Source organism: Struthio camelus, chromosome Z (genome assembly GCF_040807025.1).
Source record: "Struthio camelus isolate bStrCam1 chromosome Z, bStrCam1.hap1, whole genome shotgun sequence".
NCBI lineage: Eukaryota > Metazoa > Chordata > Aves > Struthioniformes > Struthionidae > Struthio > Struthio camelus.
In genome coordinates this window covers 20,469,253-20,496,154 of record NC_090982.1, presented here as the reverse complement: position 1 = coordinate 20,496,154, position 26,902 = coordinate 20,469,253, and the positions used below count along the sequence as shown (strand labels likewise).

The 26,902-nt window shown below is 35.0% G+C and overlaps 1 protein-coding gene across 37 annotated transcripts in view; it reads left to right on the top strand.

Annotated features, from left to right (window-relative positions):
* The window catches only part of PTPRD (protein tyrosine phosphatase receptor type D), a 1,218,182-nt gene that overhangs the window by 316,897 nt on the left and 874,383 nt on the right, over positions 1 to 26,902 (top strand). For all 37 annotated transcript variants that reach the window (XM_068927738.1, XM_068927756.1, XM_068927755.1 and 34 more), the window contains one exon: positions 8,592 to 8,699. The gene's annotated coding sequence lies outside the window, so the exon portion shown is untranslated. The remainder of the gene's footprint in view (positions 1 to 8,591; positions 8,700 to 26,902) is intronic.

Genomic DNA, 26,902 nt, shown 5'->3' with positions numbered 1-26,902 from the left:
AGGTTTAAGGATTGGACTGTTTGCCAGGGATGGAAGACAGAAATTTTATTCTGAAAATAGAATCCAGCAACTGGCCAGTAAGCCTAAAATGCTAGATCTCTGAAGATTAAATTGTCTAGCTTTATCAGAGAGATGACTGAGAGATGAATTCCACATTAATATATATGTATATGCACACAAGTATAATAGAAGGGAGAGGACAGCTGTTCATCTTTGAAGATAAAAGTTCAGCCTAAATCCAGTTGTTGAGAGACAGTTTTTAGACAAGCATAGTATTAAAATAAGAAATAAATGTTCTAGTTGTGAGATAATTAAATAATGCCAGAGTAGCACAATTTACTATTATTTGATTACACAAGTCTTTCAAAGATATATTTTACTCCAGAAAAAATTATAGCCTCTATATATGGTTTTTATGGAGGTAGGGCTGCTTTGGTTCAATTGGACCTTGAAATCTTTTAATCACTGATTTCCTATTTTCATCATTTTTCAAAACTACTAGGGAAAACAGGATTTCCTGCATTGACATTTTTATGTTCATAGCACTTGCACCTATACATTAAAGTAGCAACAGAATCAAATTTCATGCTTCAGAGCTTTAGGCAGTCATCAGCAGAGTGAAGGAGTACATTTCCTTGATAAGCAATTGATTAGATACGGTTTTTGCTCTTCTTCCTCTGAAGAATGGCTGCAACTATAGACTGACAGGTAAAAGAGATGCAAAGATACTTCCTGGATACTTTGCTGGTGTATCTGCTGACATGCTCAAGGTCATGCTGATTGTGAGATTTTTATTCAAACAGGAAATTTTCTTAAAGATGTTTGATGGGGACTTTGGCAGATTTTTGCTATCTTCTTAATGTTCTTCACAGCAAAGTGAATAAATTGAGCTGCTGAAGAGTCGTAATGTAAGCTTGATTTTTCAGCCCCTGAATTTTATGATTAGAATAAATATAAAACTATCACTTCTCGACGATAAGAGCCATTACTGAGCTCAGTTTTCATTGGGGTATCTGGGTATAATTCACCTAAAAAAGAATCCTACCCCTATTAGAGGTCTGGTGTAAAGGAATCCACACCGTCCCTCCCTTGGTGACATGACCTAGCCGGGGACAAACGCATATAATCACTATAGCTATGGTTTGTAAGAAGAAGGGCGCTAGCAGCCCTTGTGACACTCACATGAAAAGACCAGCAGCCTGCACCCCAGGAGGCAAGGCAGATGGGGCTGTGGCTGGGTGCAGGGTGCAGGCTGGCTGCGGCACCTGCAGCGAGACGGGATGGGGCAGGACAGAACGGGAGCCCCTTGCTCCTTAACCTGCAAAACTGACTGCAGAGACGCCACGGCGAGCTCTAAAACTTTCAATATACGTTTGGAATATTTGATCAGTTTTCATATCTCAATGTGATCCAGTTTTACGTTTCTGTATTTTGAGATGTCAGCATGATCATTACTTGATTAGATCAGATCAGATCAGTGAGAACTGTGAATAAAAAAAATGGAAAATAATATTTTCGTAAGACTGTTACCTTTAAGTATACACGATCATTTATTGTAGAGTAAAGTCCTAATTCTAATTTCAATATTTTAAGGTATTGAAATATCATTATGTAATTATATAATTACATAAGCAGATTATATAATCTGCTTAATATGTGCATTTGTGTGTATATTTTTGTGTTTTTCCCTTGCCGTCCTTTTTCCCATCAAGTTAATTTCTTATCAAAGCCTCCTAAATGCCACCGGAATTAAAAGAGCTATGCAATGGAGTAAAACAACAGTTTGTTTAGTCAAATAGTGCAACAAATCTAAGGCACTCAAAAACTCAAAGGGCATGAAAACTAGTTTGAGACCACTAAAGACTTTTATGAGAAAGTGATGGAATTTGGTCTATAACTGGAATTTAGCCTTGAGAATCCTTCACTTCACTTAACAGATTCCATTTGATTGACACTTCTACTAACTCTCTTTTTGACTAAACAGGAGGAGATATTTAGTGACTGTTTCTAAGGATTCATCAGATAATAGAAATCTTTAGTACAGGATTCAATGCTCAAAATAAAGCTTATGACAGGTTTTCATGTGAATTGAGGGCCTTGCCTGGGAATATACTGCAATTATGGAATATTAAGAATTTATTGAATGCACCTCTATGTATGTATATGAGACAAAAAATAAATAAGACAGTAAAAGAAGATTCCCCTGTAAAAAGAGGTAATTTTTGTAATGGCCTAAAGAGAAGCTAAGAAATAGCCCCCCCCCCCCAACCCGGTACAATATTACTGAAAGATAGACACATATTTTTGAACTAGAAAATAGTCATCTGTTAATGTCTCAATAGGTTTAAAACTGGGTAGTAAAAATAACCCAAACAGAGTCCTCAATATTGATTATTCATTTAGTATAAAGAAAAAGAAGAAAAATCTATATCATTTTAAAGAACATTATAAACTTGAGGTTGAGTTAATTAAATAACTTATACCTCTAGTTAACTAAGAATATAATGATCCTTAAGGGAATTCTCATGCTTCACCTTTCCTAACATCATCAACTTCTTTCTCCTAAGGAACAAGATAACTTTCATGTTTTCTTTTTTTTAAAATGAGATGCTACCTCTACAGCAAAAAATAACTAATTTATGGAATGAGGAGAATTTCTTCATTGCAAAGGCTTTATCATATTTCTGTCATAAACCTGAATTATTCTATCATCCACTCAATAAAATACAAAACAAAATAAAACAAAAAATACAAAAAAAAAAAAAAACAAAGAACCATAGTGAGCCTAAATTCAGATCGGATGGATTATATCCAAAGTACAGTTATTCTACAAAGTTTGAAGTGAATTAAATGGATTATGTAATTAGGACCCTATAAAATAAAGCAGGCAGACAGATTTTTGTAATTATGATTACCTTTGCATTGTTGTGATGAAAATTTTAAAAATTCCTTCATTATAAAATACTCGTTAAGATAACTTTGAGCAGCCAACAAGAATACTAAAATTTAGAAAAGAGCAGAGAAGCAAGAAACTGCTTAGAAATCAGCTCTTACCACCGCATGCTTGAGACAATGTCTTTGTTTTTCTTTTTACATAATAAAGTATAGTAAACTTTTCTGACATAAAAAGGCAGAAAATGGGAATCCCAGTTACTAGTAAGTTCTGAAGACAAGGGGCATCATATATATTAGCTTCTTGCAGTCTGTGAAGATGTTTAAGAGATTTTTCAGCCCTGGCTGAAAACTCATCTTTTTGTCAAGTTTCCTCCAATCTCAAGAGTGACATCTCTTGTGGGGTGAAGACCTGCGGTCTTATCTAAAAGCAGTTATTGAAAATCAAGATCAAGAAAGCCTGGAAAATGTGTTTTGTGTGGTCCGTAAAACACATCTAGGACAACACACATCTTAGAGGGGCAGCAAGAGACAAGAATAATCTCCTACACTGTTGAGGGCATGCTACAGGAAAAAAAAATTCCTTACGATCTTTGCTTACTCTAGGAACTTTGTTATTCTTTCTGCAAATAGAAAAGTAAAAAAGATACGTGACTTTCTTCTGATAAAAAAACTTATATAAATGGGTTGTAGCTGGTAATATAAAGAGGCAATAAAAAGGCCTGTAATGGATTATCATGTTCTGTAATGCAAATGTCTGATGTTTATGCATTCAGCAAGAAATTCTGAAATTCATGTTATCTACACAGATACTGAGATAGGTGAAATTTAGACACATGAAGTTCTTTTTTATAGTATTTTAGATTAAAAAGATTAGAAGTGTTGTACACTAAGAAACTAGAGTGTAGTGCTCAAGCCTGGACACAAATTAAACCTATACTTCAATATCTTGTGCAGTGATTCTTACCATGCCTTAATGTGTTTATGGCATTACTGGTAAAGAACTTCAAAAATCTAATCTAGACAAACCTTTAAGGACTAAAGAGTTTTCATTTAATAGCATGAGTTTCCTTTTTTATTTTCTTCTTTTCCTTTTTCCTACTTCTTTAATAGCATTACAAACATGAATTGTCCCCAGATGCATTATAGGTTAAAAACGTGCACTGTAGGTGAAACTTTAAAGTTATAAAAACGGATGAAACAGTAAATGAGGATTAGTTGTAATTAGTTGAAGGAATATTTCATAATATGAAAAAGATTTAATTTGTTTAAAAGGGAGGTCATCAGCTTAGAGATCATGTATAGTCAGCTTTTCGGTCCAAATGAATCAGTATAGGTTTACTGAACTCAGTGTTATTATGGCTACTTATAGAAGCTGAAAGAATATCATATCATTTTCACAAAACATTTTCCTTTTAACTTATGATGCTAAAATAAACTTGGAAAGTATTTTCCTATCCTCAAAAATCACATGAGTATCATATAAACATTCTTTAGAAGGCAATGGTCACTGGTGTATTATTTCTGTAATGACTGAGGTAGGATTGTTTCTTGGTATTTTAATAGTAATTTTCAAATGAGCCATAATATCAGTGCATCATCTGACAGCATAACTGAGTTCTTCTTCCTTCTATTCTCTGTGCTGAAGAAGGTTTTTGTGCCAGCATCTTGTCTGTTTTTTTTTTTTCCAATTTTATCAACAGATCAAATAAGAGATACTATTTTTCCTTACAAGCCTTGCTTTTGTAGCTATGTCTGTCTTTCTGCAGCAGTGTTATAAGGCTGAATTTAATATATTGGATTTCATTGTGGCCGGAAGCATATATGTAAATGTCAATGCTGAAGCTTAACCTTTTTATAACACTGTCAACTATATATTGGCATCTGGCTGCCTAGGCCCCTTTTCTCAGAAGATGTAATGGCTTAGGCCTTCTGGCAGGGAATCTCAGTTTACATAATAGAAGAAAGAGACAATAATGCACTGTGCTCCTGTAGTGCCTAACAGAAGTAGTAGACAGCCCAAAGCTTCATGCTTATCTGCTACTTTCATTCAGGAGCAGAAGTGATGTTTCCTTCTGTTCCCAACAGATAACAAGTGCAAAGTATAGGTAAAAATAACTTTGAGCCAACTGCATCCTTGTCAGAAAAAAAGAGAAATAAATTGCTCAGGTGATTGGCAAGAAGGTGTTGAGAATGATCATAGCTTTGTTGAGGCTGAAAAGTGAAGAGGTGGAGGATACGGGAAAGGGGAAATTAATTTGAGGAAATAAGAGGAGAGAGGCAAAGAGAGGGTGCAGATAAATGAGGGATACATTGAAAGAAAATATAAGAATTTAAGAAGAAAAAATGATTCTGAGAGCAAGGGGCTACTTCATTGTAATGGAAAATATGCACCCACTTTATTTCCGTACAGCGGTCAATGGGTGGGAGAACCTTTGGATGTGTTGCCATACAAGTTCATTTTTCAGTTCCAAGTCAAGAAAGATGAAAGAGAAATCTTTCATGGTGTTACAGTACTCAGTTCATTGCCACAATTAAGTAGAAAGTCTCCTGTGCTCCTCTTTTCCTTGAGGAATGCCAGGTTACAGCTGTTTGGAAATTGAGAATAATTTTTCATTACAAAATACTAATTTGCAAAACTCAACTTGTGAGGGTTTATATATCACATGATAAAGTTTTTGAGTGAAACAGTTCAGAGAGATTTCATTTTCTCTTCTGTATTCCACCTATTTGCCTTAAGAATCTAAAAGTGCCAGGGAAACACCCTTAGATGTGTATATTACCTTCTTTTGGAAAGATTGTTGTCTTTCTTCAAAAGTCTTCAAAAGCTTTTGTAATGATCCCTGTGTAAACAAAGCCATTTTGAAACTCAGAAAGATTACAGTGGATGAAAAAGAAAGAAAAATCTTGACCAGTTCTGTTCCAGATACCTATCCTTGTTCAACACTGTAGGCCTATTGAACTATATTCGCTCATCCTTAAGGCTATTCCTGCATGTGCATAACTTCCATTACAAATTATATTGAGGAAAAGAATAGAAAAAGCCTTCTGAGACAACAAATTTACTAATTATGTTGGTCTGAAATTATAATAACGTCCATGTAACAGAAAATTTAGATATTGCCTCCTAAGCAATTATATTAATTGCTAAAATGAGGAGTTGGCTCTTTATGTTAGAATTAGAATAGATTAGAATGAGCTTTCAGCTGCTAGGAAATATTGCAATATTAATTTTACAGGATTATGTTGGTTCTTTATAATATAGTAATGAGTTAACTGTTTAACAAGAAGACAGAAATTATGTCACTGAGGTTTTACGGGTATTGGATCACTTTACAATTCCTTATGGAAAACATAGAGTTTATATATTCCTGTTATAATTTAAATATGGTTTGCAGGAATTGAACTCAAATATAGACAACTAGACTAAAATGTAGACATGCTAGATCTTCAGTCTCAAATTCTGCAGCCTTTTTTTAATTTGTTTATTGCAAGGGGTAAATCGCTATCTAAGTAAATATGAATCCCCTATTTTCTGTTATTATTGCTATGACTTAGCAAGACACAGCAGAAACTCTGTGGTAAAATCAAGTTGAGTTTTGCGCATATACTGAGAATTCAGCATTCTTTATTATGCTTAATAATTAATACACAGAATATTCTTATTTTGCTAGGTATGCATACTGGAACTTTATACAAAAGGAATAATACTATTCTGAAACTGATTTTTACAGCTAAAAATTGATCTAAAAATTTGTATTTAAAATTTAGTCTATTCCAAATTGTAAACATTAGCACTAAAATAACTTCATGACAATTATATTATGTGATATTGATATAAAAGAGGATTGAAGTTGTCTGGATTCCTCACAACACAGTTCATACTTTATTATGTTTGAATGTATCAAAATTTTCTTGAACTGAATTTTTCAGGGTTTCAAAGGTGTTTCCCCCCACCGCAAGGATCTCAAAAATACCTATTTCTACATTATTATTATGTAATCTTCATCTGAACTCCACTTGAGCATACCTTTTTTTTTCCCTAAAGAAATAAATGTGTGCCATTTATGTTCAAGAAAATAGCGTTCATACATAACATACTGTAGTTCTCCCAGGTGGTTACAGTATAAATGGAAGGTCAAAAATTTGTCAGACTTGTAGTGACTCTCTGACCAGTGTTTCTTTATTGTATTTAAGGAACCAGCTATATGGTATTAATCATTCTTCTTATCTGACCTTATTATAACCTGGCACTGATTCATAAGCTGTGCACCCTGTAGAGTAAGGAACATTGATGGATAAAAATTCAAATCTTTTATAAGCTAGCTGTGATTTTTGGAACTTTGCTATCCTGTCCCCAGAACTAGCATAGCATATAATCTCACTATAAAATTGTTCTTTCACGATAGTGAGTTGGCAAAAAATTATACTCTCTGTAGAGTGCGCTACTCTGCTATAGGTAAGCATTCATTATGTTGTAGTACAGCTGTGAGGTATAATATGATGATGGTTTCTCTTCAGGTTTGTTTGATGCTGTTTTGGTTTCAACTGCAGAGATCTCACATGGTGAATAGGATAGAGTAAAGCTGCTAAACACTTTAATATTGTATGTCTAAGGAAAGATGATTTATTTCCACTGTGTTCTCTTCCACATCTACTATCCTTGTACATTTCCCTGCTCTTTTGGATTTATCATGGTATGGAAGCTATGGGTCTCTGGTTATATAATCAGGTAACTATTTAAGGAATGAATAATTTTGTATTTCTTCATTAAAAATAATAACTTTTACTGTGAAGCATGAGAAAATACATGGTTTCACAGATCCCCCTTCATCCTCTGAGCAAGTTGTTTCTTTGGGAAACAACCGGATTGCTCAAACAAGACTTTGGCTTTTTCTAGTCATCTTCTTGTCCTTCTTGTGCCTGCAAATAACTTTCCAGAGGACCTGCACAAAATTTTCCTAGGGACTAAGCTGATCTATAGTTTCCTGAATCCTGCTTTTGCCCTTTTTTGTAGATAGATGGAATATTTGCAGTTTTTCAGTCAGTCAGGACTTCTCCTGATCTCCATGACCTTTCAAAGATGGTAGAGTGTGGCTTAAAAGTGAGGGACTTTTTCATCAGCTATATACAATATCAAAAAGATTGACCTTTTTTTTTTTTTAAATAGTTTATCATAATTTTGAAGATTTTGTATTTGAAGGGCAGTGGGTGAATATGGTGAATAAATTGTGGGAAAATGGGTAATATTCTAAGATCTAACTAAATGTGAATCTTTATTCTTTGAATAGAGACTTAAAGTATTAAAGAACTGTAGAAGCATTCAGATACTTTACTCTGAAATAACCCTGCTTCATACTGCCAGATATTCTGATTTGGTTTCCTTAGAGCCAACGTTTAGAAATATATACCTTCTGTAAACAAATATTTTATTTAAATTTAACTATTGCAAATGAATATAATAATACATTTTATAAGAATTTATTATAATAAAATAAAGTATCATTTAGAGAATTTATTTATATCCATGTTGTATCACACATTGGGGAGAAAATCACAAAGTGGTGTAGTTCATGCTTCAATCCTTTGTGTGAATGTTCTGATGAAACCCTAATGTGACAGGCACAGATAACATAATGAATGCCTTATTGCACTTGGAAAACCATGAAAAAGGTGACTAACATAATATTTTGTTCCAGGTGGGAATAAAAAGCAACTGCTTTCCTGGTCCTTTACAGTCTAGTTAAGCATTTGACTGGCAGAATGTTGGCACCAGCCCTGGAAGAGCTGATCAGCCTCAACTCCAAGTAAGCGAAGTTTTATGCTTTTGGAACTTCATTAAAGAATGAATTTACAAAGTTTACTGGTTTTTAACAAAAATAAATTAAAAATTCAATTCACAACACACTGTAAAGCAATTTTGTTCCGTATGCTGCAGAATTCAGTTCCCAATTTAAACATATTTTTAAACTAGAATGTTATTCAATCTCTTTATAAGGTTATTTTGCAAACTTAATAACATCATATTTTGATGCATCTACCTCTAGACAATTGAAACCATTCATTGAAAATAATGCCAAAATACCATCAAAATAAATGTAAAAATTCTGAAGTATGGATGTATATTTATATATTCAGTGAACAAGAAAATACAGGTAAATAGCAATCTGTTTGGGGTAGAAGGTAAACTTGGGCAAACCAAACGTCAGGAGCATTATTTTTATATTAATTGAACAGATCATTCCTATTGTATTTCTCAGAGAAGAAAGCACGGAAGAGAATTATGAATGAAGGACAGGGTAAGAGGTATTGATTCTTCAACGGTGCTCTCAGAGGGAGCCCCACAAATTATCCTTCACACATAGGAGCTAAGATGATCAACATTAGCAGTACCATGAGTGAAAAGAGCTACATATACAAAGAAATAATGTCTTAAGAGCACTGCTTGAGGAAATACTTCACAATATACATGGACGTTGCCAACTGCGTACACCTCTCCCGGTTGTAGTCTGAGATTTTTATTACTACCAAATTCTATTATTGTTTTCAGTTCAACTTAGAATATTTCATTTTCCCTTATATTCCATACCAGTAAATGCCAACATATTCTTTTTGTCTGTAGTAAGTAGGAGCTCACACGGAAGACAAGGACAGGATGATTTTCAGTTTGTCAGCTGTGCTTTTTAATATGGGTTACAGTATAATTTCTCAGTGAAAAGCTATTGCCCTCTTGGATTAGCTGCTAAGGAACCTGTGGAATACTAGCCTTTAAAAAGGAGAAAAAGAGGAGGGCGAAAGAGACAGAGGTGGTGGTGGGAAGCGTAAAAGGTGCTGATATACGACTGTGACAAGCAAGATAGGATACTGTAAAAAATATTGAATCTATGCAAACATACTAAAATCACTGCAAAACAAACTCTTAGCTCCATTAGTACAGAAGTTGACAGCTTGGAAGTTATTCAAAATATTTATTGCTAGATATATTTGCACAGAGATAGCGTAACAGAGGAGTCAAATTCCATTCTCTTGTTGGGTTAATCTTGAATCACTAACTGATTGTTAAAAAGCTGATAAAGCTGAACTGATACTTTGTTCAAACAAACTGATATTTGTTTTGTTTCATCCAGCTCTAGCCAAACCAAACAGGCCATGACTCATATGCTGTGCATGCTATACAAACTAAAGGAACTATGACTCTTTGCGGGTCGTCAAATGCATAGAATAAAATGCCTTTATCTTCTTTGTGAGCTCTTATCTGATCACGTACAGAGGGAAAGAGAATTTCTTGCACAGTATTCTTAATCCAATTTGAGAATAATATTGATGTGAGGGGTTGTTTTTCTTTTAAAAAATGACGTTTTAATTAGCAATATTATTTTCTATGACTTCTTGATATATGACTCGTGAAATTTTCTGGAAGAGCGAAGGCAGTTTGATGACTGATAGCTGAATTTAGGAAACCCCTGTATTATGTCTACACATCTTAATTGCTCCATATCTGTATAAATTTTTGAAAGAAAAAAAACAACCTGTAGCGTGAAGGAAGTTTACTACGAATAATTTATCAAGAAGGACAGCCCAAAGATGCTTGAATACTCAAAAAAAACCCCTTTCATTTTAATAATGAAGGACAGTTCTTTGTTGATATTCAGTTGCTGGATGAAAAGAAATAACTAATAGGCAAGATCTCATTTGCTTTGGATAGAATGTGGCATATTAGATGAAACATAAATCATTGTAAATTTTTGATGCAATAAAGAGAACCGTCTTGCTTATCTTGAATCTGGAGCCAGCCTTACAAAATCATAATTCTGATATGATTCGCTGTGGGAACCTAGCAAAAACTAGAAAGAGAAATAGTTTCTGAGCTAGCTTCTACCAGCACTAGTGGTAGTGCTCCTGTGGTGGCAAGAATTCTTTTAAAAGTCTGATTTTCCAGTATTTTCAAGATATAATGCAGACCTTTGGAGATAAACAGTCTTTAGCAGATAGAGATGAAACAGCTGCAAAATGAAGGAAATTCCTTAGATGTCTTGGGATGAACTCACAGAGATCAGTATCCTAAAACAGGTATGACAGTGAGGGCCATCCTATGCCAAAAAAATTATACTCGTACACAGTATGTGGTAGAGCTCCCTACGGTTCTGCATTTGCAGAATAACCCCTAAGTGTATAACCCCCAATGGCCAACCATAAATGAAATTATATGCCTAAAGAAGGAAAATCTCTGGCAGGAGATTTCAGGCTAGAGAATGTTAACTTATTAACCCCTCTAAGTCTAGAGAGGATGACTATTGCCTAGGTTTTCCAGAGATTTGTGGACTTACTTAATAGACTTAGATTTTCTAATTTCCAGATTTCCCTCTTTTTTTCTCTTTTTCTTCTCTATCTATAGTTCATTTTGTTTTGTTGCGCTTTTATGGCTGGTGCTTGTTATGGCATAGTGTTTCCTGTCGAAAGTGAACTCGGAGAGGCAATTCATTTTTGACTGTTTTCTGGCATGAATCAGCAATCCTCAGGTATCAAGAAGGCAACCCTAAATTACTAAACCTTGACATTTTTGCTACTGGCAATGTTTGGCAGAAAAATGTTTCTTTTTAAATTCATATTCTTTTTGCCTAGTCAAAAGCACAATGCTTAAGACATTGCGTATTTGTTTATTGAATATTATGTCAAATAAATCAGGAAGTGTTCTAATTGCCAAGCAGAAAAATGTGTTGGACGTTACCTGCATTCTTGACTCATTTGCAAGGCAAAATTATCCTCATTACTTCTATATCAACACATTATTTTTTACTGGATGCTTTATCTGTCTGTTTACGTCATTGTGTTAAAATTACGTATTTTGCAAGCCCATCTCAAGATTAAAGAACTTTTCTAAGCTAGCGGCATGCAAGTAATTTCAAGTTTTGGCTCAACAGTGCTGTATTGGACTGCGTGCTGCGTTTTGTACAACTTGCTAAGCTAAAGAAGCAACCCAGTAATGCTTGATGAAGGAAAAATTTTTTATCACCCAGTTTCGCATTAAAAGGAGAGAGTCACAGACAGTAAGCATGTTCATAATGTTTAGTCGATTTAGATGGTTGGCACTTTAATTACATATTGAGAAATGATCTCTCATCCAAGAGAAGTATTTATGTGGCGTGTCAAATGATCCAACATTTCTGAGGTGGAAGAGATTAAATGAAATTATCAGAGCTAATAAATAAAGTGATAGAAAAAAACTCCAGTTTTTAACCTGGGATGTGGATGGTGTACATATCCCTTTGAAGAAGTAGCCATTTATAGAGGTTTTATTTTATTTATTTATTCTTTCAAAGTGAAATAATAAATTTAGAAACAGTATAGAAATTTCACAATAACCATGTAGGCAGGTAGTCAGCATCTTACTGTTTTAAAGCTATTATGTAAACAGTAGCACTGAGGTTGTTCTAGATGATGTAAGCAGTCATTAACAAATTCAGAAGGTGAATCCAGCTCTGTGCAAACCATACTTAACCAACCTGATAGCCTTCAATGATGAGACTATGGACAAGGGGAGTGCAGTGAAAGTGGCCTTTATGAAAATAAGGTGAACAGTGTGAAAATAAGGTGAAGTCAAGTTCACCTTGACTTCATAAAGGCCTTTGATGCCATTTTCCATAGTATCTTCATTGCCTGATTGGGGAAATATAAACCAGAAGAGCCCAAAATAATGTGAGTGCAAAATTAACTGGACTACTGGACTCAGTGAATTGTGATTAGTGATGCAAAGTCCAGCTGGTGATCGAGAATCCATAGCAATCCTCAAGGACCAATACAAGGACTAACACTATTTGTCATCTTCTTTAATAACCTGGATGATGGGATGAAGTCCACTCTCAGCAAGCTCATGGATGATACCAAAAATTCATGGAGTAGTCAATCTGCTGGAGGGCTGGGCTGCTCCTCAGAGAGACTTAAGCAGCCTGTAAGGTGTAGAGGGGGCACAGAGTATAGAGAAGGCAGAGCCAGTCTGTTTTTAGAGGTGCACAGAGAAAGGACAAGAGGAAGCAGACACAGGAACATAGAAGCTTTTGACTAGAAATAAGGAAAAAAAAGATTGACTGTGAGGGTGGTCAAAAATAGGACTAGGTTGCCCATAGAGAATGTGGAATCTCTGTCCTTGAAGATATTCAGAGCCTGACTGGACGTGGCTCTGAGCAATCTGCTTTAACCAAACCTGCTTTGCACAGGGGTTTGGGCTAGATGATGTCCAGAAGTCTTTTCCAGAATAAATCATTCAATGCTTTTGTGACAGCAAACACTAAAGAACATACTGATAGTCCAGACACTAACAAGCATAACTTTTGACTCAAGAAGTGCATGTCCTTCAGAGTTCGTCAGCTTGTCCCCGTTCCCTTTAGTTTCAGAGATTCAGCTATGGAATTCCTACACTGCAGGAGGAATAGAGTTGATTTACTTAAAGATACCTCCTTACTGTGAAATATTGACCTTATTTTATCCTGGATAACAGTCAGAACCTTTCTGAGGAAAAATGTGGCTTCAGTCTATTCTCTAAAGCTAAGTAAAATGATCAGAAATTTAGACTAGAATGTGGAGATATTGCATATTGCTCCAGACTACAACTAAGTGCCTCCTAGCTTCATTTCTACTTTGGAATATATTTGTATGTGTTTCAAATCATTCCTATTTCATCTCTGATATGTTGTGAAAGACTTTTACTGAACAACAAATCGAACATGATGTCTGACAAAACTGTAACAGACTTGGAAACTATTGGTAAACAATGTAAGAAATCAAATGGAGAATGAGTAACCTAATAGCCACCTTTTTTCACAAGTACTTTCAGCAGCACAGTGCAAGAGTGCAAGAGCAACAGATATTTTTAGATTTAAAGTAAAATTTCTGTAATATTTACCACCTTCTCTTAACACTTGCAACTTAATTGCAACAAATAAATCCCAGTAAAACTAAGGATATGAAAACAAGGGCTATTATTATGCTACAGCAGCTCAAAATATCCTGAGACTGGAGTCCTTTTGTGCTGGTCTTGCCCATTTTAGACCTTTTTTTTTCCGAGTGAGAGTAGATAAAAGACAACAGAAAGGGAAATGTTAACATTCACTTAACATTTGGGAAATAAGACGTATCAAAGTTAGCATTTAATAGCAGGAGTCTCTTGTTAAGCCAGAAATGGAACTCATTTATCTTGAGCCCTGCTCCAGGGCTTCAGTTGTTACTACTAAGAAAGGTTAGAGCTTTGGGTCTGGATAACATCAGAATCAGATTTTCACAAGCTTTTAGTGAACCCATGGAATGTGGAATGAAGTTTTCTATTCCTTCCCCAGAGAGCACATTTGTAATCATCTAATCACAACTGATTATCCCTAATTTTAGTAGTTCCTGAAGAATTGGGTTAATATTTTTGCAGATCACCTGAGGTCTGCATAGAGGTAAATTTAGCAAAGTAGAATTAGTTCTGACTTGTCATTTCATCTTATGAAGTCTTACAAGTATTCAGGTTGCCTATGTGAAGAGGGATCTTTTAAACGTTCGAGATAACTGAACTGAGTTCCCTCAGTCAGAGGAGAAGAGTAACAGTGTATTAATGGCTTCTCTCTTGGCTGCATAAGTTTATAAACAAAGGCATAAAGGAAGATTAACCTTTCTTCTTCCCTGGGTACTAGCCCTTTGAACATGCAAGTAGTGGGTATGGGCAATAGTTCTTACTGCTGGTTTTGCAGCTGTTATTTACATGGTATTGGTTGCAGAGTAGGAAGTTCCATTTCCTGTTTGGTCATCAAGAACAAATTTTAAAATAGTGTACAACATTATACACAAAACAGCAAGCTGATTCCCGTCAAGCATGATGAAGATCCTATCTGCAGCTCTTAAATTAAGGTCTGTTAATGCATTAAAATTAAGGCTTGAGAGCACTTTACATAACTTTTAAAGTATCTTCTGAATAATAACATGTTTATGCCAATTACATATTTTCTTGAAAGTATTTGGAATCAGAACATCTGCAAAGATAGAATTTTAAACAGTTTTGCATAGTTAAAACTGAAGAATTTGCTGATGGTTAACAGCAGCTCTACCATAACTTTGCCAGACATACAAATTACTAACTGAGGTAGTCTAAGAGCAAACCAAACAGCAATGGCATGTGAATATTTTTTTCCAGCTCATCAGTCTCTCATTACCAGAAATGTAAGAGCCTGATAACTTCTATTTTTCCTAATTCTGTGAAGTGGAACTATGCTCCCCCTTAAGCAGATGTGAAACTGAGGCACATAAAGACCAAATAATTTCCCTAGTATTATATAGGGAATTTGTGGAAAGACAGGGAGAAGGATTACCAAATCTCAGGTTAGGGGCTTGATAACCAACCTGTCCTTCAATGTCTGTCTTTGTGATTTCTGTAATACAGAAAACAAATAATCCAAGCCCATTCTTTTCTATTTCATCTGCACCATTTTGTATTAGAAAAGGGCAAACAAACCTTTTGAAATCATTTATTGAAATGTGAATATGAATTTTCCACATATGGTACATATTTGCATTATCGTCAGGCTAAACTCTACACGGACTTCATGCACATCACAAGAAATTTTTCAGAGGAATTTTCTGCATATGTTAAGTCAGGTAATATCCTAGACTGATTTCTGCTTCTTTATGGATTTGGATAGATTTCTTAATCTATTTAGAGTTACGTTGATTTCAGAAGAACTGCATTGACATACCTGAAATCCTTGCAGCTATAGTGAAACATCCCTTATTGAAATTATGTGCTCAGTTTAATAGGGTGAAAAGCACGAACATCACTCCTAATTTGAAATAATATGCAATATGTACATATCATCTAGATAATTTATTATTTAAGTGTACTCATATGTATGATATAAAACACGCACAAAATGACAGCTGAAACTGGTATTAATGTAATTTTATTCTACTTTTAAGATTCCAGTCTAGAATGTATTTTTTGCATATGTTTAGATGTGTGTTACCCATATAAGCGTTGCTCCATAGTTTTCATTTTATTAAAATCTCTGATTTCAGCCACTTTTGACTTGCCGGACATAAATATTCAAGCTCACATTTTTCCTGCTGAGTATTTACCTTGAATCAAAGGTTTAAGTTTTAGCTAAAACTCTTTAGTCATTTTCTAGATGAGGCTTGGAAAAAATACATTATTGTGTCCATGATTTAAAAAAAAAAATACAAGTCTTTCCTCAAGGTAAGCTATTGTTTTTGTCAGTAGAAAATGGAGAGCTATTTGACAAGGCCATCATCTGGTGTTGCTTCCATTCGTAGCAAAGGCTGCCTCATTTTTCAGTCATTTATCCCTAAAAATCTCTGGGCGCGTGTCCTCAATAAAATCTTACATCTACCATCTTCATGTAGAATACCCCAGTATCTAACTGTTACTACATGTGATCATGTAGTATTTTTGCCAATGTGCTGAGATGAAGGTTATTACAGTCAAAATCTTGTTATGGGCAAAAGGAAACATACTTTATTTCTAAAGCCAAGAACTCATTGTTATTTAGTGTTAATTAATTGAAATCTTTATCTAGTCTAATAAAAAATATTACTAATCCGGACCTAATTATTACAGAGAAGGAAAGATGAATAAATAAGGGAAAGAATGTTATCAGGGGAAAAGTCTTCATAGTAATACTACAGTTAAAGCTCTTATGCCCACAGTCCTAGTACACTTCTCCTCTGGCAGAATGCCTATTCTCTGACAGTACCAGAGAGTCCTAATTTTGATGTTTTCAGATTGAAGTGGAGGGGCATGTATAAAAAGTTGACAGCATCTAGGGTTCTTTTTTAGGAGAAATATGATGTTGATGTAGAAGGACTCTTTCTCCTCAGTCTGTGATCTACTTGGCATCAATTTTGTGTTCGCTGAACACAAAACACACCCTTTGGTATTTCTTATGCAAGTCCCTATTACAACTGAATTGGCTCATGATGCAACTGAATTGGTTATGGTTCATTATCCATATGATACATATATGTTCTCTATTGTCTTTGCTACTCTTAAGATTGTTTATGTCCAGCTCACAGATCTGCACTTCTCTAACTGAACATTTGTGGGTTGCTGGCAGCCCTGGGGTTTCCAGTGCAAGGCTGCGCTCCTTTTCTGATCATCCCATATCTGTCCAATATGTGCCCCCATTTTCAAGTCTTCTTTTATCATATCAGGCCTGTATTCATCTTGTCTAAATCGTTATGTTAGAGTCAGAGACATTTCATTCTGTGTAGAATAACTACTTTGTACTACTACCTAGATAAAATTATGATTATATCACATTTAAAAAAAAAAAAAAAAAAAAAACAAGCATAGCTACCTGGTCATTTGAAAAATTGATATTACATCTAAACAAACTAAATGAAAGTTTAGGGCAGGTCAAAGAAACCTCACAGAAAATAAGAATGACAAACCTCAGTTCTGAGTGCCTGCAAAATTAATACAAAGTTTATGGCCTGTTACTAGCAATAGTGATACTGTATTTATGCACTGTAGTGAGTAGGGCTTGATCTGCCAATGCTTATGCAAGATATTGAAGACTGATACTGTGTTGAAAATAAGAGAGAAATGGTCTCTCTATGCTGCTAGTGTTCTCTAATTTGGTGCCTAGTCAATGGAGAGGAGGAGTAAATAACAAAATTCTAACATAATATATTAGCTGTTAATTAAATGAGTGTAATCTGTTTCTTTCTATCAGTCTTTCTAATTGCTTACCTATGAGGTTTCAAAATATCAGAACTGATACAAATAGGATTATGTAATAATTCAAAGCATTTCAGAAAGTTTTATTTTATTTCAACTTGTCTGCATTTACAGTGGAGGAAGTGCTACTTGCTTTTACCTCTGAAAAACTCCTTCTATCTGTGATAAGTTTTATATTTTACATATGCTTTTATTTTTCTGTAGTACATTTTTATAAAAATTCAGAGATTTATGTTTAATCAAAAATATTTATTTGTTCCTTGGATTTTAAACTATAGGAACGACAAATCTGTGTGGTTTCCATCTAAATATTCTGAAATAAGCCAATATGGTTCATTTGTAGCAAAATAGCTTGAATTTTTTGGAACATAAAATAAAAATTTGACCCGAATATTAAAATCACAGAAGAAAGAAATCTGAAATTCATAGCCTTAAACCTACTATATTGCTTCTTTCTTTCCTGTTAGTATTGATTCTTATTATCATACAGAAATAACTGTTATCCACAGTAGTATGTCTGCTGATTTTAGCCTTTCTAAATAAAAGTTTAGTTTGCTTTCTTTGTTAAAATATATTTTAATTAATTCATAGGAAAGAACTTCTGAATTCTTGGTTAAAAAATTTAATGTTACAAATCAAACATGCTGACAAACATTGTACTAGAACAACTCTCTGTTTTATCCTAAATCAGCTTTAAAAACTCCCAAACCATTACAGTTAGATGTTTTATTTATCTTTAAAGAGCAATTTGAATTTGACTTCCTGTTCTCTAATAAATCATTATCATTCAAATGGTGTCAGTCAGACTGGCAAGCAGCCCATATGCACACAAACACATCATTGCTTACCAAGGCAAAAATCACATATTTACGCATTCACTGCTTCAAAGCGTATTAGCAGTAAATATAACACCTGATCCCTCTCTAGTCTCAACACATTTGTAAGGCTGTGAAAAGCTCAGCAGTATTCCAAGAGGGCAATGAAAGAGCTAATGCATCTGTTTTGTTTTGTCTGGGTCTTTTGGGATTCTTTCTGAAATCTGTATGAATCTCAATCCTGAGCTGTTGTGTTTCAGGTGTTGCAATGAAGCTCAGTCTTTAGGTTTGATGTAAGCTGAGTTTTTAGGTTGTATAGTCCTTATACAAGTGTCTACCTCCAATTCCAAGGGTTAGGCCTCATACAATCCAGCACAAAAGGAGACTGAAGAGTGATATAATAGCTACCTAACCTCCACTGCACAAAGGCAGTGGAGAGAAGCATCATAAATGACTACAGTTTCCTCTGCTTGCTACAGACACTATCGTCTGCTCTTCAGGTTGCAAAGGACACAGCTTGTGGCAAAACTATTGGACGTGCCCAGCCAGAGTGAGGTGCACGTCCTGCATGGCCTGTACCCGCCACACACAGAGCTACTGCTGAGTCCAGACCTGCTACATAGGTCTAATCAAATAGTTAAAGAGAGGCAGTAGTATATGTCTCTCTCTGATCTAACTAGAAAGGTTGTGTACTGCTAGCTGAAAAGACAGTCAAAAAATCCATTAAATAATTAAGAAGACTTGGTAATTCTTTGGAACTTTGAAATCATTACAGTTACTTCACATGGAAAATTACTTTTTTAGTAGGGGACAGCCAGAAAAGATTTTTCTTCCTGTGAAACACTGCAGAGCAGCTTGAGCTTTGAGTAGAAACACTCCTAGCTAACTGTAACTAATGCGTGAGAATGTTCCCAGTTTGTTTATTTTTTCCGCAAAGTGTATAAGTTTTCTGTAGAAGGTGGTAGAGTCAGCAGGGACAGAAAACTGGCTTTCTTCCTGTGGTAATGGACAGCTGGGTCATGATGGACAGATTTCCTGCAGAATTATGAGATTTCTGGAGAAGTTGTATGTGACAGATGGGATACCATCTGCTGAGGAATGTAAGGTGCTATAGATTAACGGTATTGAAAACTGGAAATTATGTAATGTGAGTCAGTTAAGGGTATCACAGCTTTTGCTTCTCTAATATTTCAGGAAATATCCCAATTTACAAAAAGGTGAAAGAACAGAGGAGAAGTAACTCATTTGAAAGTTCTTCCATAGCCCTGAAGCATGCAGAAAGACATTGGGGGTGTGAGAGTGTTATTAAATTGGACCAATGTCCTTAAGGCCACGCGTTTACAATAGCTATTAAGACTAAACCTAATATGAATATGCCTAGCTGTGTTACATTCACAGACCTATAGCTTCCTAGCGGTGCTTGTAGTGGATAACTATTTTGCCTCTTCTCCAACCATCATGTAGGAGAATTTCTTTGTTTGCTTTTATTTTCTGTTGTTGTGGGAACACATCCAATGTAGACTTTCAGCTCCAAGAAGTTAACTAAGCCAAGGACATTTGACTTCAGGATCTCTCTAGGAGAATTGGCTGTACTTTAAATTTACATTTTTGTAGAGTTTTTACTTATTTTCGTGACTGTGTTTGTGTGGAGGGACCCTGAGAAAGATTGTAGAAGGCAAAACTATATATGTGCTCACTTTATTGGCATGTATAGGTCCAATCAATAATAATTTCCATCTTGGCTTCAGATATGGTTACTGTCTTACTTTATTAAAGGTATGGAAAATAAAATTGTTCTCTTAAATGTCTAGTAAGGTGAGAGGCTAAATGCAGGAGCCTGCAGCATCAGGCAATCCCTAACACTGGAGAAATTATAAATAAGAGCAGAGAGCAGCCTATACAGAAGCAAAAAAACAGGTTATATGTCCTTACACAGACGTTGCAACTACAAATTTTGCAGCTCTGTGTAGTGCAGAAGTCCACAGGAAGATACACGTTTTACCAAGAGAGGCACCGGTTTACAGTTTAAAATAACTGTTTTCTAAAATACAATATTCTAAGATAACTGTAAGCTTCCAGAATCACATCTTATTCTACCTTCCCCCCCCCCCCCCAAATTCCTAAATTCGTAGTGCTAAACTGCTTTGCTGTTGAATAATGCTGTGCCACATAGTGCCTGCATTACCTGCATACAGGTCTCCTTTCAGAGAATTTTCAGTGAAGTCAGTGCGACTCTTTGCAGAACAAGGCACTCCAGCAGAAGAAAGGGTGGGCAGAGCCAGTTCTTTGATGTTTTGAGGTATATGATATTGCTTTAAGGCTCCCCGCTCAAAGGGGATGAGGCAAGTAGCTGACCCATTAAACAGAAAAGAGAACTCCTTCGTTTTAAGAACTGGGTTTAGCTTTGTGAGCGGCCTCTTTCCTCATGTTAGCCAAAGTGTTGGTAGTTAAATAACTCTTCCCTTTCCTTTGCCCTACCCTCCTTTTCCTGGTAACTTTGTATTAAAAGATAGAAATTTGTTTCAGATTACGTTGAAGTTGATTTGAGTAATATTATTTCAATATTGCACTGAAAATATCAGAAGTGTTCTATTTTGTTTTGTATTATTTACTTTATAGTCTGTTGCTCTGATTAATTAAAATATGTGAAAAATATACCCACATAAGCAATAGTTCATAAACTACTGACTAATTCATCGATTACTGCAGCTTTGAAATATTACTACAATTTGTGCTGAGACTTACGAGTAACATGATTTAGGGACAACACTTTCCCAATTAACATTATAATGTATAACTTTATTTAAAAATCATATTACTATGTAAAACCTATTAAATAAGCAATAGAATTCCTATCTCTAGTGCCCAGATATTTATGTTATAGAAATTCACTGTTATTTAAATATTTATAAAATGAGAGTTGAGAGAAGCACTTTTGAAAAGCAGTTAATAATGAAGAGACATCAAGGGAGCCATCATTATAACAGCAAAGTGCTTTGCAACTCCAATAACTTCACTGGTGCAGAAGCAGGCCATCAAATTTAATTAAAAGCAGTCAAAAATAAACTGAAAAATTGAACTGTAAAAGCCTATCCTTTGCCAGCAGCTGCAGGAAAAGAGAGAGAGAGAGAAGAGAGAACCTTGAAAGTAGTAATGAATTGATAAGCCTTGCTGCCTGCAACTTGTAATTTGCTCTGTCAGATTTTAGTATCAGTTAAACTAGATTAATAGAAAAATCACTGATTCCCTATCTTAAATCCTTGTGCACAGTACCCCTGTCATGGGTTTCCATGATAAATGGAAGTCTCAGAGGGTCAAAATTTCAATTCATTTCCTTGCTTGCTCATTTCTGTTAAATAATTCTGACATGCACATTTGCTGGACACAAGCAAAGTCTTTGAGAGAATTTAGAGGCAGAAATAAACCTTTTTATTGACTAGGTTTTTTGGCTCTTACAGGGAGATTTGGTATCTTTTTATCCAACAAAAGTGGATATCCCCTGGAATATGAAGTATTGACATCTCCATCTGCCACTAGAGGTTCCCATGGTGAAATGAAAGATAAGGAGGCTCATTTGTAATGTAATAGCAGTAGCAAGTTTATTGCTGCTTTATATGCTCAGATTAATGTGGATATATGCAAACTGTACCACAAGGACAAAAACAATTTACCCTAGATCATTTTATTTTTTATATGTGCTTTAATGAAGCTAAAGCTTCCCTGCTGTGACCTTATTATGTTTTCCAGCATCAGTGGGAAATAGATTATGTTGAATTGTAACAGAGCTCATGAAACAGCAGGAATTTTGAAGCAGGAGATCAGTTATTTTTTAGTGGTCAATATAGAAATAGAAAAGGCAAAAGCTAAGTCTGTGAAGATTCTGAGAAAAAAATCTTGAAAAAACAAAATAAACAATTTTCATGTCAATCAGTCTTAAACAGTACTGTTCTTACAGGAGTTATTAGAGACATCATAATCTCTTGTGATGGAAATTTCCACTCTAGTATAAATTCTAGAAAAATATATTTAAATGACAAATAAAGTGATGAAAATATCAAGTTTGGTGTTGAAAGATCGAATAAAATTTCTAACCACATGAATTATTATTAATTTATTTTTAATAATGAATCAATCCTTATGGATTGTGTATTCCTTGCAAAATAAAAAGAGGAAATAAAGGTCTCAGTTAATAAATTTGTAATGTGTTTCCTGCTATTCCATTTCCTATCAGTTATCAGAAACTGAAAGATAAATAACAAAGAATTAAAAGAAGAAATTAAGCGTCTTCCTTACTTTTATCTTCCCCTTCAGCAATGCTAGTTGAGGCTAGTGCCTCTGAGTTCACTTGTTTATAATTCACTGGATACTAGGAAAGATGCTCTTAAGAGTATGAGACATTCTTGTTAAAATTCCTAATGATTTTCTGTATTGAATGTCTCTTTTAATATCTTTTTTTTTATTTTAAAGTGGCGCTTTTAAAAAGCTGACATGAGAATGGAGTCTGCTGGCCTCTTATACATTAATAACCCTCCTCTCTGAGTTAAGTACGAAGATTTCCTTCGCTGTTAAGTGAAGTGATAGAGACTAATTCTTATGATAGAATTCCTTGTACTGCTGACAGCACAAAATCCATGTGCAGTTTTTAAAGATTAACTTTGTTTTTTTTAAGTTATTTTTGCATAGCTGATAGCCTGCCAGAAAGTGCAAATGGACTCAGGGTGGACCGCACAAAACAGGAGGAAAAAGGGTGAGTTGGTCACCAAAGCTGGAAGGGATTCTTTGCCCTGAGACTGAGGTGTGCCTGGGCCTCTAACAGACCAGGGAGAGAAAATGTGGGTAAATCTGTGATTGCTGCTGTGCAATCAGACAACTGGAGAAATAAAAATACTGGGAACAACTAGAGGACACTTACTCTGAAGGCTTTATGCAGACTGAATACTACTTAAGCTGTGAGCAGAGCTACTCTAAGACCAAAGAGCTATCCAGCACAACGTTGCAACTGAATCTGAAGCAGACATGGGCCCAGGTCTGCAATATTCGATGTATTCCCCTCCTCCCCAATGCAAATTCTCCTTATCTCAGTTGCATAGTATGGTTAACCTGAGCACTAAACCAAGAAATGTGAGTAGCCGGCCAGTTACCAGGGCTCACCCCCACCTTCCCCAGCTTTCACAGCCAGGAGGACCTGGGCCTCTCAGTGGATATCTGTCGAGTTTACCTCCAAAAAGGAGGTGCTCTTAGCTCCTCTAGTAAAGTAGGATGCATGGAGAGTCTTCTGGCACCACTAAAAGAAGAAGCCTTGACAGCTGTATATCAAGAAAGCTGTGAAGAAAGAGCTGGAGTGAAATGACTAGCACGTGCACTCTTCTGAATGTTGTAAGGTCTCATCACAAGTCATTTACTTCTGGGAGCACAGAGCCAGGCTGCGACACAGAGGTAACCAACCTCAGCCTAGGATGCAGAGGGAGAGAAAGAGACTTTAGATATCACTCACCTCTTTACAAAACAGAATCCTAAATATTAATTTGGTATCGTTTGGTCTGGTATGTCCATACAAACACCCATTTTCAGACGGTGCAAGCTAAGATATGAGAGGACAAAGCAGCAGTAGAGATCTACCATTCTGTAAAATCAGATTTGTCAATTTTTTCCAGCTCTGTCATTAGGTCTAATAAAAATTTTATTTCTCCTTATACAACTCTTAAAATGCTTTTAGAGCGAAATCTGAATAAAATAGAAAAATAAGCTGGTTACATTTGAGGTAATTTAATTTTAGTTTGTTATAGAAGATTGGTGTGGTGAAAGCCCAGGGTAAGTATTTGCTCTTGCTAAATCTAATTCAGTTTTGAGTGAGTACCTTATTTTTATGTTTAAAAGAAGATGATCAACAACTAGATAATCTTCAGGATAAAATCAAGTAAGAAAGAATGGAGTTCTGCTTTCTAATAAGGTACCTGTGGAAGTATTTATAATTTGAAAGCCTTTTCTTTTATTTTTATTCTTTTTTTTCTTTAAAAAAATCTTATCTTTTGTGCATAAATTTGAAATTATGTTTAGATTTTTTTTCCAAAGTCTCTGTAGTGCAAATCTGTGTCGACCACTGCATAAATTCAATCAAATGTAGATACAATTTATAGAGGACATGCTAACTATCTCCCAGCTTTATTATCAATGAGGTGCAGCCTCTAACACAATTAAATTCAATATTAGCTCACATTCTTTAATCAACACAGCTTTTAAGTAACTTACCAGCCAGCGCAGTTCCATTCTTTCTTTGATCTTCTGTTTAATCAAGGGAACTTCCACTGTGGTACCTCTAAGTTAGCTAAGTTTGGATCAGCTTTTTCGATGTGATTTAATTAAAAGATATAACTCTGTCTGTGATTTATCATTTTAATGAGATTTTTATTTGACAGTTTCTCACTCAAATGTTATTTTTTTACATTAATATACTGAGGTATTACCAAAAAGTCATATTTCCAAATGAATTTTAAGGTCTCTGCAGCAGAAATTGTCCTTTAAATATCACGTATGTGTACATTTGGGGAGCTTAAAGCCTAACTCCATCTAGTAATAATAAGAATGCAGATTAATAAGACTTTTTTTTTTTCTCACAATGCTAAAAGTATTCTGAATTTACAGAAGGGGAAAGAAAAAACTGAATGTTAAGAAAGTTATTAGGATAGTGATACCTGAACTTCTTGAATCAAACTTGCTTGAGCAAGTGTTTCCAAAAACAGAAGAGTTCCACAGTATGTTGCTGTTCTTGTTTGCACAGCATTGCCTTTAATGGTGCCAGCATAATTTTCTACTGCTATGGCCCATTCACTTTCATTTGATTTGTAACATTAGTCAACTGTTGTTTCTGTGACTTTGGCTTCGATTATTCATATGTAGAAATCACGGGGAATCTATTAAATTGCAGTAGAACAGATATGTTGAACATATTGTACCTGTTGGAATTATTCACTAACTTCTTAAATTAAAAAAAAAAAGAATTAAAACTTTCATAAATGCAACAGCTGATGTTTTGGCTTCCTATAAATTCATGGCTCAGTTTGAATATGAAAAATATACATATTTAGAAAATGCTTCTGAATATTTTTTGCATTTTTTTTCCTTCCAGAATACGTACTATATTTTGTCCTATAATAAAAATGTGGTCTTGACCGGGGTACAAAGTCCACATAAACTAATCCTATCATGATAAAGGTGTTGCAAAGAATAAAGTAGAATAAATCCCACAAATTACTAGATAAAGCTTATATTGTATCTTTTAAATCAGTAGTAATACTTGAAATCAGTAATAATACCAATAAACTTGGGGCAATATACAATACACACAGTTTTATAGGAAAATCTGTTTAAGTTCATTCTTTCTCATTGTTAGATTATCCTTCTCTCTTCTTAAATAGGTCAGACATTCAGCTACAAACTGATCGCATGATCGTGGCAACTTGGTCATTATGTCTCTCCCTCCTTCTCACTATCCTCCACTGTCTATTGCTGTACCTTTCAAGTCTTGAGAGTCTGACAGCCTTATTCTTTCCAAAACAAATGATAGTTGTCTGACACTCTTACGGTTTTCATCTTAATTCAGCTGTGCTCCAGAATTTGACCTTTTTTCCTCTACATGATATAGATATAAATATAGATATATAGCTATCCTCCCTTTAAATATACGGTCTTACTGTTTCTTTTACCATTTTGTCCTTTTTTGTACATTCAATATGCTAATGGTCTGTTATTCATATTATTAGGAATTCTGTACTCATCCTAAGTAGAAGCTAGATATTTCATTGTAGTTCCTTGCTACTTCTCTAAGTCAAGGGGTCAAAGACTTATAGTGTAAGAACCGCACTATTAGATTTGCTTAATGATTTTGAAAGCATAGACATTTCCCGTAGAATGAAATAAAGAAACCAGGAAAACAGGGGTGAAGTTTCTAAGGAATGTATTTCAGATGTCAAATCTTAATTTGTTATAAACTGCAAACTGTGCAAGTCTGTAGCTAAATAAGTATTACTGTTTGTGCAGTCTTTGTACGTTTATGTGTAGTGGCTGCGCGGCCTGTGTTTACTTCCTTCCAAAGTGTGCACTTCAGATCACTTTAGTGAAAAAGGCCTGATACATGTGAGTGCATCTTCACTGAGGGAAATAGATATATGCAAACATGTCCTTACTTGACTGTATGTAATGTGGGTACATTTTTTAAAATTCTACAGGTACGCACCCAAGTTTTATACTGCTCACAAATTTATCTTTCAGAATAAGATTTTGATTTGTAAGGTCTTTTATTGATTCTACCCATTCCTACAGGAAGAAAAAGAAGCTGAGAGAGGTAGCTGATGGATAACAATCTGGGATTATGATGGCAATCTGACAGCTAAATAGAAATATTATCTGAACTTTGACTCCTCCTTTCGCTTTAGAGGTTACTACCCTGCAGTCTTTTCTCTTTTAGCCTCTT